The 13,396-nt window shown below is 44.1% G+C and overlaps 1 long non-coding RNA gene across 1 annotated transcript in view; it reads left to right on the top strand.

The window, feature by feature from the left end:
- The first annotated feature begins 4,436 nt into the window (after window positions 1–4,436).
- LOC142652343 (uncharacterized) overlaps window positions 4,437–13,396 on the top strand; it is a 55,859-nt gene continuing 46,899 nt past the window's right edge. Inside the window, exon 1 of the long non-coding RNA XR_012847826.1 lies at window positions 4,437–4,712. This is a non-coding gene — a long non-coding RNA (uncharacterized LOC142652343). The remainder of the gene's footprint in view (window positions 4,713–13,396) is intronic.

The following is a 13,396-nucleotide window of genomic DNA, read 5'->3' as shown; positions in this document are numbered from 1 at the left end:
CCCCCTGTAGATAACGCCACACAGTCCCCCTGTAGATAACGCCACACAGTCCCCCTGTAGATAACGCCACACAGTCCCCCCTGTAGATAACACCATACAGTCCCCCTCTGTAGATAACGCCATACAAACCCCCCTGTAGATAACGCCATACAGTCCCCCTCTGTAGATAACGCCATACAAACCCCCCTGTAGATAACGCCATACAGTCCCCCTCTGTAGATATCTACAAAGGGGGCTGTATGGCATTATCTACAGGGGGGGCTGTAAAAAAGGCACAATCTACAAGGGGGGGGTTGTGTGACTCCCAGGGGAGGGGGGGCCCCAGTCAAAAGTTTGCTATGGGGCCCAGTCTTTCCTAGTTACGCCCCTGGCTGTGATCTTGCAAGGCACCAGGGCCGAGTCGCGACTGCACCTCCTATATCTACATCCCAAACTACATATCATTCAGGTCACTTTGTTTTTTCACAGAGATATTTTTAATAGTATTCAAATATAAAAGAAATTCCTAAAACAATACAAATGTAGCAGAGCTGAATATGATATTTAAAACTTTGGGGCTACATTGTTTGTGCTCCAATATTATTAGGTGATTTAAGATTATGCTGTAGAATGACCTGCAGTCCTCTGTAAAATCACAGATAATTTGTTGTGATATCACCACTTGTACCAAATAAAAAGCTCAACTTTTATATCTGACAAACTCAACTATACTGCAGCATTTGTGAAACTTTTAAATTAAATAGATATAGCTGCGGCTGGTGGAGCTGTAAATAGCTCTATGGTCACTAAAATATTACAATTTTATGAACTACAGCGTTAAAGGGGACCTGTCACCATCTTTTCCCCCTATGAAAAAAGCTGTGTGGGTCTACAGGCCCCCTAGAGACAATGCTCGGGGTCACCACTTTTTATAAATTGTTGTAAAGGGAAGATCTGAGCCCTATAGAAGAAAAGGGTCAGAAAAGGGGCGGACACAGACAGCAGAGGGGCCCTGTGCAAATAAGTATATGGGCTCCTTGCTCTTCTATAGCTCATCAATTCATTAGCGCAATCATAGACAGTAGGAAGCTACCCACTGGGCCCTTGTGCCAGAGGACAAGCAGCCGCACGTCACCGCTGCTCTCTGTCTATTTTGGGTCTTATCTTCTGCAGCCGATAATTACTCAGCGTTAATGCAGATTCATTTCTTGAGTCTTCAAACACCTTTATCTTCAATGATCATCATTGTCCAACTGGATCGCCCATCTGTTCCTCGATTACTGAACATTTGCATGATGTCCCCTAAGGTCCTATGGACTATATAAGTGTGTTCCCACCAACACAGAGGGGCACATACTTACTAATACTGGAGTAACACTAAATACAGTGTAGCATTCACCATATTGATTGATTGATTGATTGATTGATTGATTGATTGATTGATTGATTGATTGATTGATTGATTGATTGATTGATTGATTGTTGATTGATGACTACAGTGACCCTGGTTGCACCTCCTGTAGTTCACAGACACTTTTCTGCACTGAAAAGTAGGGGACAATTTTTGTAAACTAGTGATTTTTCTGCCATAAATACAAAAATATGGGAAACAGTGGCAGTTCCTAAATATAGAAGCCAGCACCAGGGCACCCATAAACCATCTTTTTGGGGTAGATTATTTGCTCTGCCAAGTGAAACTCTATTATATTATATCTATATTATGCACTATGGTGGCATTATACTGGGTATAGGGGGTCGTTATGGGGCAATATACTGTATGGCGGCAGCTATGGGTCATAATACTGTGTGGGGGCAGCTATAGGAGCATTATACCGTGTGGGGGCATCTATGGGGAATTATACTGTGTGGGGGCAGCTATAGGAGCATTATACCGTGTGGGGGCATCTATGGTGGAATTATACTGTGTGGGGGCAGCTATAGGAGCATTATACAGTGTGGGGGCATCTATGGGGGCATTATACTGTGTGGGGGCCACTAAGGAGTCATTATACTGTGTAGGGCAGCTATGGAAGCATTATCCTATGTGGGGGCAGCTGTAGGGGCATTATCCTGTGTGGTGGCAACTATAAGAGCATTATACTGTATGGGGGCAACTAAGGGGTCATTATACTGTGTTTGGGGCCCACTGGGTTGGTGCCCGCTCAGATTTGTCGTCCCCTCCCGTGCTAAACCTCTAGCTACACCGCTGCATGTATATAAGTACTAGGCTTTATTCAGACGAACGTTGAAATCGTCCCTGTGACAAATGTTTTTTTAACAGCCGTCACACGGCTGCATGTACTTCTATGGGGCTATATTGTTTTAACAGACCGTGTGAACAGCCAGTGAAAAAATAGGACATGTCCTATTTTTGTCTGTTTTCACGGATCCATCAATAGACTCAAGTCTATGAGGGATCCTTGAAAACGGCTCCCGCACAGGTGCAAATTGGCCGTGAAAAGCTACCGATTTGACACACGTTCGTCTAAATAAAGCTTTATATGGAGACTATTGCACTCTCCCTGCATGGACTGAAAAATAGCCTTGACCCAGAGGAGCAGTCTGCCTCTCCTGCAGGACCACCCTAGACTTGGACCTCTTGTGACTATTAAGAAATCTGACCCGAGTTCCTTAATTTCCTTTTATTATTGTATACCAGAATTTATAATTTATATATCAGGACTTCTGCTTATACACAGCAACCAAGTTGAAGTATTCTCAATACCGTCATAATACAGTCTCTGCATATATGGGGTTCTCACCTGCTTCCACCTTAGGACACAGATACAATTTAATACTACAGCAGCCCAGGAAACTATTCACTTCCTGCTCTGCCATTCAATCCTCCTGGGGCAGAATCCCCAGCCAGAGCGTTGTCGACGCCATATATGGACAGTGAAGTCAGGGGCTCCTCCTGAAGCGGAATCCCTAGCCGGAGCATCGGCAATGCTATGGCTGGGGATTCCCCCCTCTAGAGGGAGCCACTATGGCTCTATCTACGGGGCGAGGGGGCTATCTACAAGGGGGTGTGAGGCACTATCTATAGGGGGAGTGTGTGGCACTATCTACAGGGGGAGTATGTGCCACTATCTACAGGGAGAGGTGTGTGTGGCACTATCTCCAAGGGGGTATGTTTCTCATTATCTACAAAGGGGTGTGTGTGGCATTATTTACGGGGGGTTTGTGTGTCAACATCTACAGGGGGCTGTGCGGCATCATCTACAGGGGGCCAGTGTGGCTCTATCTACAGAGGGGTTGTGTGGCACTATCTACAGGGGGGCCATGTGGCACTATCTTCAAGGGGCACTGTGTCATTATCAAAAGGAAGCAGTGCATGGCAATATCTACAGGGTGCAGTGTGTGGCACTATCTACAGGGAGCTGTGTGTGCCAATATCTACTGGGGGCAGTGTGGAGCACCATCTACAAGGGGCACTGTGTGTAGCAATATCTACACTGGTTTTTGCGCTGCCAGTAGTGGTCAGCACATATCGCCTAGCACTAGTGATAAAGTGAGACATCACCTGCCTGTACAAAGAGAGAGAAAAAAAAGGACCACAATGGCGCTGCTGTTTTAAAAGTAACTAAATAATTAGTTTAATAAGTAATTCTTAAAAATTATATACAGGTCGACAAGCTACGCGTTTCAACACCGGACTGGCGTCTTCATCAGGCTTAAAAATTATGACAATAGACAGCATTTAAATACACAACACAATACACTTACTTTCAGAAAAAAAGTGGAAAAAAACGCCAAAGAGGGGTCAAAGACAAACATCACACTTGACTTCAAAATAACAAAAAAAGTATTGATTTACAATGGATAATGTTGTAAGATCAATAACTTGAGAACTATGCAGAAACAAATGTTGATGTTTGTCTTTGGGTGGTGCGTTTTGTGATGTAATCATTGAACTTTGACCCGTCTTAATTTTTAAGCCTGATGAAGACACCAGTCCGGCGTTGAAACGCGTAGCTTGTCGACCTGTATATAATTTTTAAATATTAATTATTAAACTAATAATTTAGTTTCTTTTAAACTAGCAGCGTCATTGTGGTCCTTTTTTTCCTCTTTCTTTGTGCTTATAATTTGACAACATTCCTCTGGTTGTTGTGTTTTGGACCTGGCATCAGCTTCATATTATTGAGTGCACTATTTGTAGTGTTGTACCTGCCAGTATCAACACTCTTAGGTCAGAAACTTTTATGTCCAAATACTGTCTTCATATCCTTTAGGTAATTTGCACCATGTGGCGCCGTGTTCCTTTTTCTCTCTTTTAAATCACCTGCCTGTATACAACCAGATAACCAGAGAGAGATACATAGTAGTTGTCAGCCAAACTAGTGCAGAAATTCTTGTTGATTTATTTGTATGCAGAAATTCTGGACAGAAAGCCACACCCACTAGCCACACCCACCAGATAAACCACGCCCCATAAGACACACCCACCAAAGTCACTACAACCTAAGTGTCCCTGGCAACTATGCCTCCATGATCAGCAGGACAAAGAGAATGGGGCTGAGCTGCGGTACCAGGCATGGCCACATGTACAAATGAGCCTCTGAAGGTGCCATGGCGCTTGGTGAGGTACTGCGAGCCCTTTGTTCTGCAGAACCGTGGATTTTCGGATTGTCAGACCCTGGTCAATCACACATTGATGGCCTAAAGAAAACCTCTTCAAGGGTTGGAAGCAGCTGGTTTTTCTGCTATGTCATACATTTCTCTGCTATAAGGTTGGCATTGACATTCTGAAGTCCCCCTGTAGTTTGTACAAATAATTTGCGCACTATTTATAATGCTTCCATCTGTTTATCTTTCTTTGTTCCTGCTACCTGTGGCTTTTACTAGAAGGAGCAGTAAAGCAATGAATGTGTTTAAACAGCAAGTTCACTTTTATTAGCGCTAAGAAGCTGCTCTGAAACCAGAGAACACTAGAACACTCATGTCATAGAGGGTATTGTTCTTGTTGGTCTTCAGGACCTCATAACATATTGTGCGACCAATTTGTTTTATTGCTCCAATGTACCAAAAATTAAGCAACTTTGTATATGACCTTGATTAAAAATCTCCTACCGTTTTGTGTATACAGCTACTATGCAATCCTATATGTCTATATGGTTTCAGAATACAAACAAACACACCCTGTGTAGTCTGATCATACAGTAATGTATTATTCTCTTCCATCTGTCCCCTCTTCTGTAGGTTAGTAAGTAGAGGGCATAGGGGGAGTGGAGTTGCACATGACATGATGACATTACAAACTTGCCTTTATTTGGTCTGTAACCATGGAGACACATGGGTCTGCATAGGAGCTGGATGGCAGTTGGATTTTGTTTATCAAGGCTATTAGCAATGTTGCTCCATTTCTTATTTCAGATGCACTGGAGCACTGCAAATGGTTCTAAACTACAATTAAAGGGCTTGTCCAGTTGAGAAAACCCATTTTCATATACTCTATTGAGTAATTCTGGATTCATAGAGGGGGGTCCTCTGTTCAGGATCCTCATCTCTTGGCCAGAGTGAAGAGCGGTTACAAAGAGTGTCTCTTGCTCTGGAGGACCTGTCCTGTCCTGCATTACACAGACAACACATTGATATGAATGGACGCTGTGTAATGCTTAATTTCCCCAATGGTGGCGCTGTAGGATAATTGAACAATTACTACCAGGTTTCCTCACAGATTATAGCTGATCGCTGGGAAACCTAGCAGGGGGATTTTTTATGATCAGTTTATTGTCAAGGGATTCTGTTAACAAGTAGAGATTGTCCAAAGCGGAGAACCCCTTTAAAAAAAATTAGCAGCCTGTGAGGTCTTCTGCTTATACATAGCAAAAAGAGCTGCAGTGAAAACAATGGAGGAGGGTGGATAGGTGGTACATTTCAGACCTTGTTTTATTCTAATACACCATGGACAATCACTTCTACACTTTATGGTGAGAAAATCATTGTGCTCGTTTTCATTTGATGTTCTATGTTTACATCTAGTTGCTCCCTTCGTTGCACATTCTGTCATGTTTGATGCCTCCAATGCTATTTTCTAATGGACACATTGGCGGAGCCCAACAGACCCAGTTGTAAGTCAATGGGAGTCTTTTAGGGGCCCAGTGATAAACGGAAACCATGACGCAAGCGTCAAAAGCATTATATGTTATATCACAGACACTCCACTGCAACAGATAGATATAACACTCACTGTAACATATGGCGCTCATGTTGTGCAATCAGCAAGCCCCAGGTCATTGTGAAAAGAAGACAATATCAACAGTCCAATGTGGCGTTCTTGCTGAAAAACCATGAGTTCATCTCCTAAGCCCCAGATCTTATATACAGTATATTTACCATACAGGTGCATTTCTTACAGACATAAACCAACAAAAAAGAAGGCACAGATACCCAAGTAAAAAAACAAAAAACTATTTAGTATCTTTATTAAATGATTACAACATTTCTATAATAGTCAAAATAATTATATATTGAACCCAAAAAAGGCTGGTGGGAAGGGCGCTGCTGATCAGGATCAGTTTTACGCATGGGCGACTTAAGTATGCATTCAAACAGGGCACAACAGCTGTCCTTGCTATGGCCTAATGCACACGACCGTAGCCATGTGCACGGCCGTGATTTTCGGGTCGGCCGGCTGTGGAGTGTCACCCGCGAGCCGCCCGCAAATCGGGGGCCGTGCACATGGCCACGTCCATTATTTCCTATGGGCCTGGACCGCAGAACATGGCCGTAATAAGACATGTCCGTTCTTTCTGCGGTCCGGGCTCCTGGGCCATGCACGGACCGTGGAAACCACAATCGTGTGCATGGCCCCATAGATACGAATGGGGCCGAAATTCTCCCATGCATTTTCGTGGGAATTGCGGCCGCAAAAGCACGTTTGTGTGCATGGGGCCTAAGGGGCACCTTAAATGGCCTAGCACCTCAAGCTTGTGATGACCACAAATCTTTAGAATTATTATTTAGACATTGTATAGCATTGCTATTGGATTACTTTATGTATGGAGTTGTTATGTGGTTGCTGATTGGTGGTATTAGTTCAGCACTGTCATCTACCTAGGCATTGTGTTGCGCTGCTACTTAGATATTGTACAGTATATTATTTTTTCAGTCTATGGTGTTGGCAACGGTATGGTAGTGTTATTTGGCCATCGTATGGCACTATTATTTGGGCACCATACCACATGGTATTTATACTTTGGCACTGTTTGATATAATTATTCGTACACTATCTAAAAGTACATTGTATAGGAAGAGGGAGCACCCACAGAAGGTACCGCACAGGGCACCATCTATTGTAAGGTCGGCCCTGATGCTTGGTATATTACCACTCCTTCTAGTTTTGGTATGGAGGCAATGTTGGTCACCATGAAGTCCTTAGTGCTTGTCTTCATGTGCATGCAAAGTCTTGGGCAAATGCTTCTAGGAGAAAATACTTCCAAAATACCTCCGTGTTACTACATGTGCTGGAACATGTCTTTTTTTTTTTATGAGCCTGCATATAAAGTCAGAGGTCCAGTATGAGCCCATACCAGGCATCCATACAAAACAATGTGAAAAGGCCCTTAGATTAGAGATCCACTTGAAGGAGGTTGCCTTGAAGTAGCCGGTGGTTTTAGACAGTTTGGTCAAAATGTGTATTAAGAGCCTTATGTTCATTTTATAAAAAAAATGTTTTTGCATTCTTTTGAATATTCTTTAGCAGTAATACATCACTATATTTATAGTTTTTTTTGCATGGAAATATTTTGTTTCTTTCATGCTTTATCTCAGAGATATGTACAGGTGAGCTGTAAGTAATTAGGATGATGATGAATCAAAGACAAGAAAGTCAAAGGTGGGAATATTACGTCTAAGAAAGGTCAAAATGTTTGCTTTGAAGATAAATCTTAGAATTTCTTAATGGTGTCCAGAAAAAACAGCTAGAAAAATTTAACTTGTTTGAAATTTCTGGGAAGTGCATATGAAAAGTATTCCCATATCTCCTGGAAAACAATAGAATAACTGATACAATATAAACGGTGATGAAACTATTGTTTGACTTTTATTTTTTTTAACGTAAGGTACTTTAAAGAGCATCTGTCATTACCTTTTTGCTATAGTCACGGAGTGCAGCATAAGATAGTGGTAGATGTTCTTTAAAGATGATCTGTCAGCTCTCCTGTGTAGTGTAGTAAAGAGGATCTGTCAGCTGTCCTGTGTGGTGTAGTATAGAGGAACTGTCAGCTCTCCTGTGTGGTGTAGTATAGAGGAGATGTCAGCTCTACTGTGTGGTGTAGTATAAACGATCTGTCAACTCTACTGTGTGGTGTAGTATAGAGGATCTGTCAGTACTCCTGTGTGGTGTAGTATAGAGGAGATGTCAGCTCTCTTGTGTGGTGTAGTATAGAGGAGATGTCAGCTCTCCTGTGTGGTGTAGTATAGAGGATCTGTCAGTTCTCCTGTGTGGTGTAGTATTGAGGATCTGTCAGCTTTCCTGTGTGGTGTAGTATAGAGGTTCTTTCAGCTCTCCTGTGTGGTGTAGTATAGAGGATTTGTCAGCTCTCCTGTGTGATGTAGTATAGAGGAGCTGTCAGCTCTCCTGTGTGGTGTAGTATAGAGGATCTGTCAGCTCTCCTGTGTGGTGAAGTATAGACGATCTGTCAGCTCTACTGTGTAGTGTAGTCTAGTATAGAGGATCTATCAGCTCTCCTGTGTAGTGTAGTATAGAGGATCTGTCAGTTCTCCTGTGTGATGTAGTATAGAGGAGCTGTCAGCTCTCCTGTGTGGTGTAGTATAGAGGATCTGTCAGCTCTCCTGTGTGGTGAAGTATAGACGATCTGTCAGCTCTACTGTGTAATGTAGTATAGAGGATCTGTCAGCTCTCCTGTGTGGTGTAGTACAGAGGAACTGTCAGCTCTCCTGTGTGGTGTAGTATAGAGGAGATGTCAGCTCTACTGTGTGGTTTAGTATAAACAATCTGTCAACTCTACTGTGTGGTGTAGTATAGAGGATCTGTCAGTTCTCCTGTGTGGTGTAGTATAGAGGAGATGTCAGCTCTCTTGTGTGGTGTAGTATAGAGGAGATGTCAGCTCTCCTGTGTGGTGTAGTATAGAGGAGATGTCAGCTCTCCTGTGTGGTGTAGTACAGAGTATCTGTCAGCTCTCCTGTGTGGTGTGGTGTAGTATAGAGGAACTGTCATCTCTCCTGTGTGGTGTAGTATAGAGGATCTGTCAGCTATCCTGTGTGGTGTATTAGAGATGATCTGTCATCTCTCCTGTGTGGTGTAGTATATAGGAGCTGTCAGCTCTCCTGTGTGGTTTAGCATAGATGATCTATCATCTCTCCCGTGTGGTGTAGTATAGAGATGTCAGCTCTCCTGTGTGGTGTAGTATAGAGGAGATGTCAGCTCTCCTGTGTGGTGTAGTATAGAGGAGATGTCAGCTCTCCTGTGTGGTGTAGTACAGAGGATCTGTCAGCTCTCCTGTGTGGTGTGGTGTGGTGTAGTATAGAGGAACTGTCATCTCTCCTGTGTGGTGTAGTATAGAGGATCTGTCAGCTATCCTGTGTGGTGTATTAGAGATGATCTGTCATCTCTCCTGTGTGGTGTAGTATATAGGAGCTGTCAGCTCTCCTGTGTGGTGTAGCATAGATGATCTATCATCTCTCCTGTGTGGTGTAGTATAGAGGACCTGAAAGCTCTCATTTGTGGTGTAGTATAGAGATGTCAGCTCTCTTGTGTGGTGTAGTATGAAGGAGCTGTCAGCTGTCCTGTGTGGTTTAGTATAGAGGATCTGTCAATTCTCCTGTGTGGTGTAGTATAGAGGATCTGTCAGCTTTCCTGTGTGGTGTAGTATAAGGATCTTTCAGCTCTCCGGTGTGGTGTAGTATAGAGGATCTGTCAGCTCCCCTGTGTGGTGAAGTATAGACGATCTGTCAGCTCTACTGTGTAGTGTAGTATAGAGGATCTGTCAGCTCTCCTGTGTGGTGTAGTATAGAGGAACTGTCAGCTCTCCTGTGTGGTGTAGGATAAACGATCTGTCAGCTCTACTGTGTGGTGTAGTATAGAGGATCTGTCAGCTCTCCTGTGTGGTGTAGTATAGAGGATCTGTCAGTTCTCCTGTGTGGTGTAGTATAGAGGAACTGTCAGCTCTCCTGTGTGGTGTAGGATAAACGATCTGTCAGCTCTACTGTGTGGTGTAGTATAGAGGATCTGTCAGCTCTCCTGTGTGGTGTAGTATAGAGGATCTGTCAGTTCTCCTGTGTGGTGTAGTATACAGGAGATGTCAGCTCTCCTGTGTGGTGTAGTATAGAGGAGATGTCAGCTCTCCAGTGTGGTGTAATATAGAGGAGATGTCAACTCTCCCGTGTGGTGTAGTATAGAGGAGATGTCAGCTCTTCTGTGTGGTGTAGTATAGAGGAGATATCAGCTATCCTGTGTCGTATAGTATAGAGGATTTGTCAGCTCTCCTGTGTGGTCTAGTATAGAGGAGAGGTCAGCTCTCCTGTGTGGTGTAGTACAGAGGATCTGTCAGCTCTCCTGCGTGGTCTAGTATTGAGGATCTGTCAGCTCTCCTGTGTGGTGTAGTATAGAGGATCTGTCAACTCTCCTGAGTGGTGTAGCATAGAGGAACTGTCAGCTCTCCTGTGTGGTGTAGGATAAACGATCTGTCAGCTCTACTGTGTGGTGTAGTATAGAGGATCTGTCAGCTCTCCTGTGTGGTGTAGTATAGAGGATCTGTCAGTTCTCCTGTGTGGTGTAGTATACAGGAGATGTCAGCTCTCCTGTGAGGTGTAGTATAGAGGAGATGTCAGCTCTCCAGTGTGGTGTAATATAGAGGAGATGTCAACTCTCCCGTGTGGTGTAGTATAGAGGAGATGTCAGCTCTTCTGTGTTGTGTAGTATAGAGGAGATATCAGCTATCCTGTGTCATACAGTATAGAGGATTTGTCAGCTCTCCTGTGTGGTCTAGTATAGAGGAGAGGTCAGCTCTCCTGTGTGGTGTAGTACAGAGGATCTGTCAGCTCTCCTGCGTGGTCTAGTATTGAGGAACTGTCAGCTCTCCTGTGTGGTGCAGTATAGAGGATCTGTCAGTTCTCCTGTGTGGTGTAGTATAGAGGAACTGTCAGCTCTCCTGTGTGGTGTAGGATAAACGATCTGTCAGCTCTACTGTGTGGTGTAGTATAGAGGATCTGTCAGCTCTCCTGTGTGGTGTAGTATAGAAGATCTGTCAGTTCTCCTGTGTGGTGTAGTATACAGGAGATGTCAGCTCTCCTGTGTGGTGTAGTATAGAGGAGATGTCAGCTCTCCAGTGTGGTGTAATATAGAGGAGATGTCAACTCTCCCGTGTGGTGTAGTATAGAGGAGATGTCAGCTCTTCTGTGTGGTGTAGTATAGAGGAGATATCAGCTATCCTGTGTCGTATAGTATAGAGGATTTGTCAGCTCTCCTGTGTGGTCTAGTATAGAGGAGAGGTCAGCTCTCCTGTGTGGTGTAGTACAGAGGATCTGTCAGCTCTCCTGCGTGGTCTAGTATTGAGGATCTGTCAGCTCTCCTGTGTGGTGTAGTATAGAGGATCTGTCAACTCTCCTGAGTGGTGTAGCATAGAGGAACTGTCAGCTCTCCTGTGTGGTGTAGGATAAACGATCTGTCAGCTCTACTGTGTGGTGTAGTATAGAGGATCTGTCAGCTCTCCTGTGTGGTGTAGTATAGAGGATCTGTCAGTTCTCCTGTGTGGTGTAGTATACAGGAGATGTCAGCTCTCCTGTGAGGTGTAGTATAGAGGAGATGTCAGCTCTCCAGTGTGGTGTAATATAGAGGAGATGTCAACTCTCCCGTGTGGTGTAGTATAGAGGAGATGTCAGCTCTTCTGTGTTGTGTAGTATAGAGGAGATATCAGCTATCCTGTGTCATACAGTATAGAGGATTTGTCAGCTCTCCTGTGTGGTCTAGTATAGAGGAGAGGTCAGCTCTCCTGTGTGGTGTAGTACAGAGGATCTGTCAGCTCTCCTGCGTGGTCTAGTATTGAGGAACTGTCAGCTCTCCTGTGTGGTGCAGTATAGAGGATCTGTCAGCTCTCCTGTGTGGTGTAGTATAGAGGATCTGTCAACTCTCCTGAGTGGTGTAGCATAGAGGAACTGTCAGCTCTCCTGTGTGGTGTAGTATAAACGATCTGTCAGCTCTACTGTGTGGTGTAGTATAGAAGATCTGTCAGCTATCCTGTGTGGTGTAGTATAGAGGATCTGTCAGTTCTCCTGTGTGGTGTAGTATAGAGGAGGTGTCAGCTCTCTTGTGTGGTGTAGTATAGAGGAGATGTCAGCTCTCCTGTGTGGTGTAGTATAGAGGAGATGTCAACTCTCCCGTGTGGTGTAGTATAGAGATTTCAGCTCTCCTGTGTGGTGTAGTATAGAGGAGATGTCAGCTCTACTGTGTGGTGTAGTATAGAGGAGATGTCAGCTCTACTGTGTGGTTTAGTATAAACAATCTGTCAACTCTACTGTGTGGTGTAGTATAGAGGAGGTGTCAACTCTCCCGTGTGGTGTAGTATAGAGATTTCAGCTCTCCTGTGTGGTGTAGTATAGAGGAGATGTCAGCTCTCCTGTGTGGTGTAGTATAGAGGAGATGTCAGCTCTCCTGTGTGGTGTAGTACAGAGGATCTGTCAGCTCTCCTGTGTGGTGTGGTGTAGTATAGAGGAACTGTCATCTCTCCTGTGTGGTGTAGTATAGAGGATCTGTCAGCTATCCTGTGTGGTGTATTAGAGATGATCTGTCATCTCTCCTGTGTGGTGTAGTATATAGGAGCTGTCAGCTCTCCTGTGTGGTGTAGCATAGATGATCTATCATCTCTCCAGTATGGTGTAGTATAGAGGACCTGAAAGCTCTCATTTGTGGTGTAGTATAGAGATGTCAGCTCTCTTGTGTGGTGTAGTATGAAGGAGCTGTCAGCTGTCCTGTGTGGTTTAGTATAGAGGATCTGTCAGCTCTCCGGTGTGGTGTAGTATAGAGGATCTGTCAGCTCCCCTGTGTGGTGAAGTATAGACGATCTGTCAGCTCTACTGTGTAGTGTAGTATAGAGGATCTGTCAGCTCTCCTGTGTGGTGTAGTATAGAGGAACTGTCAGCTCTCCTGTGTGCTGTAGGATAAACGATCTGTCAGCTCTACTGTGTGGTGTAGTATAGAGGATCTGTCAGCTCTCCTGTGTGGTGTAGTATAGAGGATCTGTCAGTTGTCCTGTGTGGTGTAGTATACAGGAGATGTCAGCTCTCCTGTGTGGTGTAGTATAGAGGAGATGTCAGCTCTCCTGTGTGGTGTAATATAGAGGAGATGTCAACTCTCCCGTGTGGTGTAGTATAGAGGAGATGTCAGCTCTTCTGTGTGGTGTAGTATAGAGGAGATATCATATCAGCTATCCTGTGTCGTATAGTATAGAGGATT

The sequence above is a fragment of the Rhinoderma darwinii genome, chromosome 5, assembly GCF_050947455.1.
Source record: "Rhinoderma darwinii isolate aRhiDar2 chromosome 5, aRhiDar2.hap1, whole genome shotgun sequence".
Taxonomy (NCBI): Eukaryota; Metazoa; Chordata; class Amphibia; order Anura; family Rhinodermatidae; genus Rhinoderma; species Rhinoderma darwinii.
Note: the sequence above shows the minus strand (reverse complement) of the source record. Positions and strands in the feature narration are given on the sequence as shown.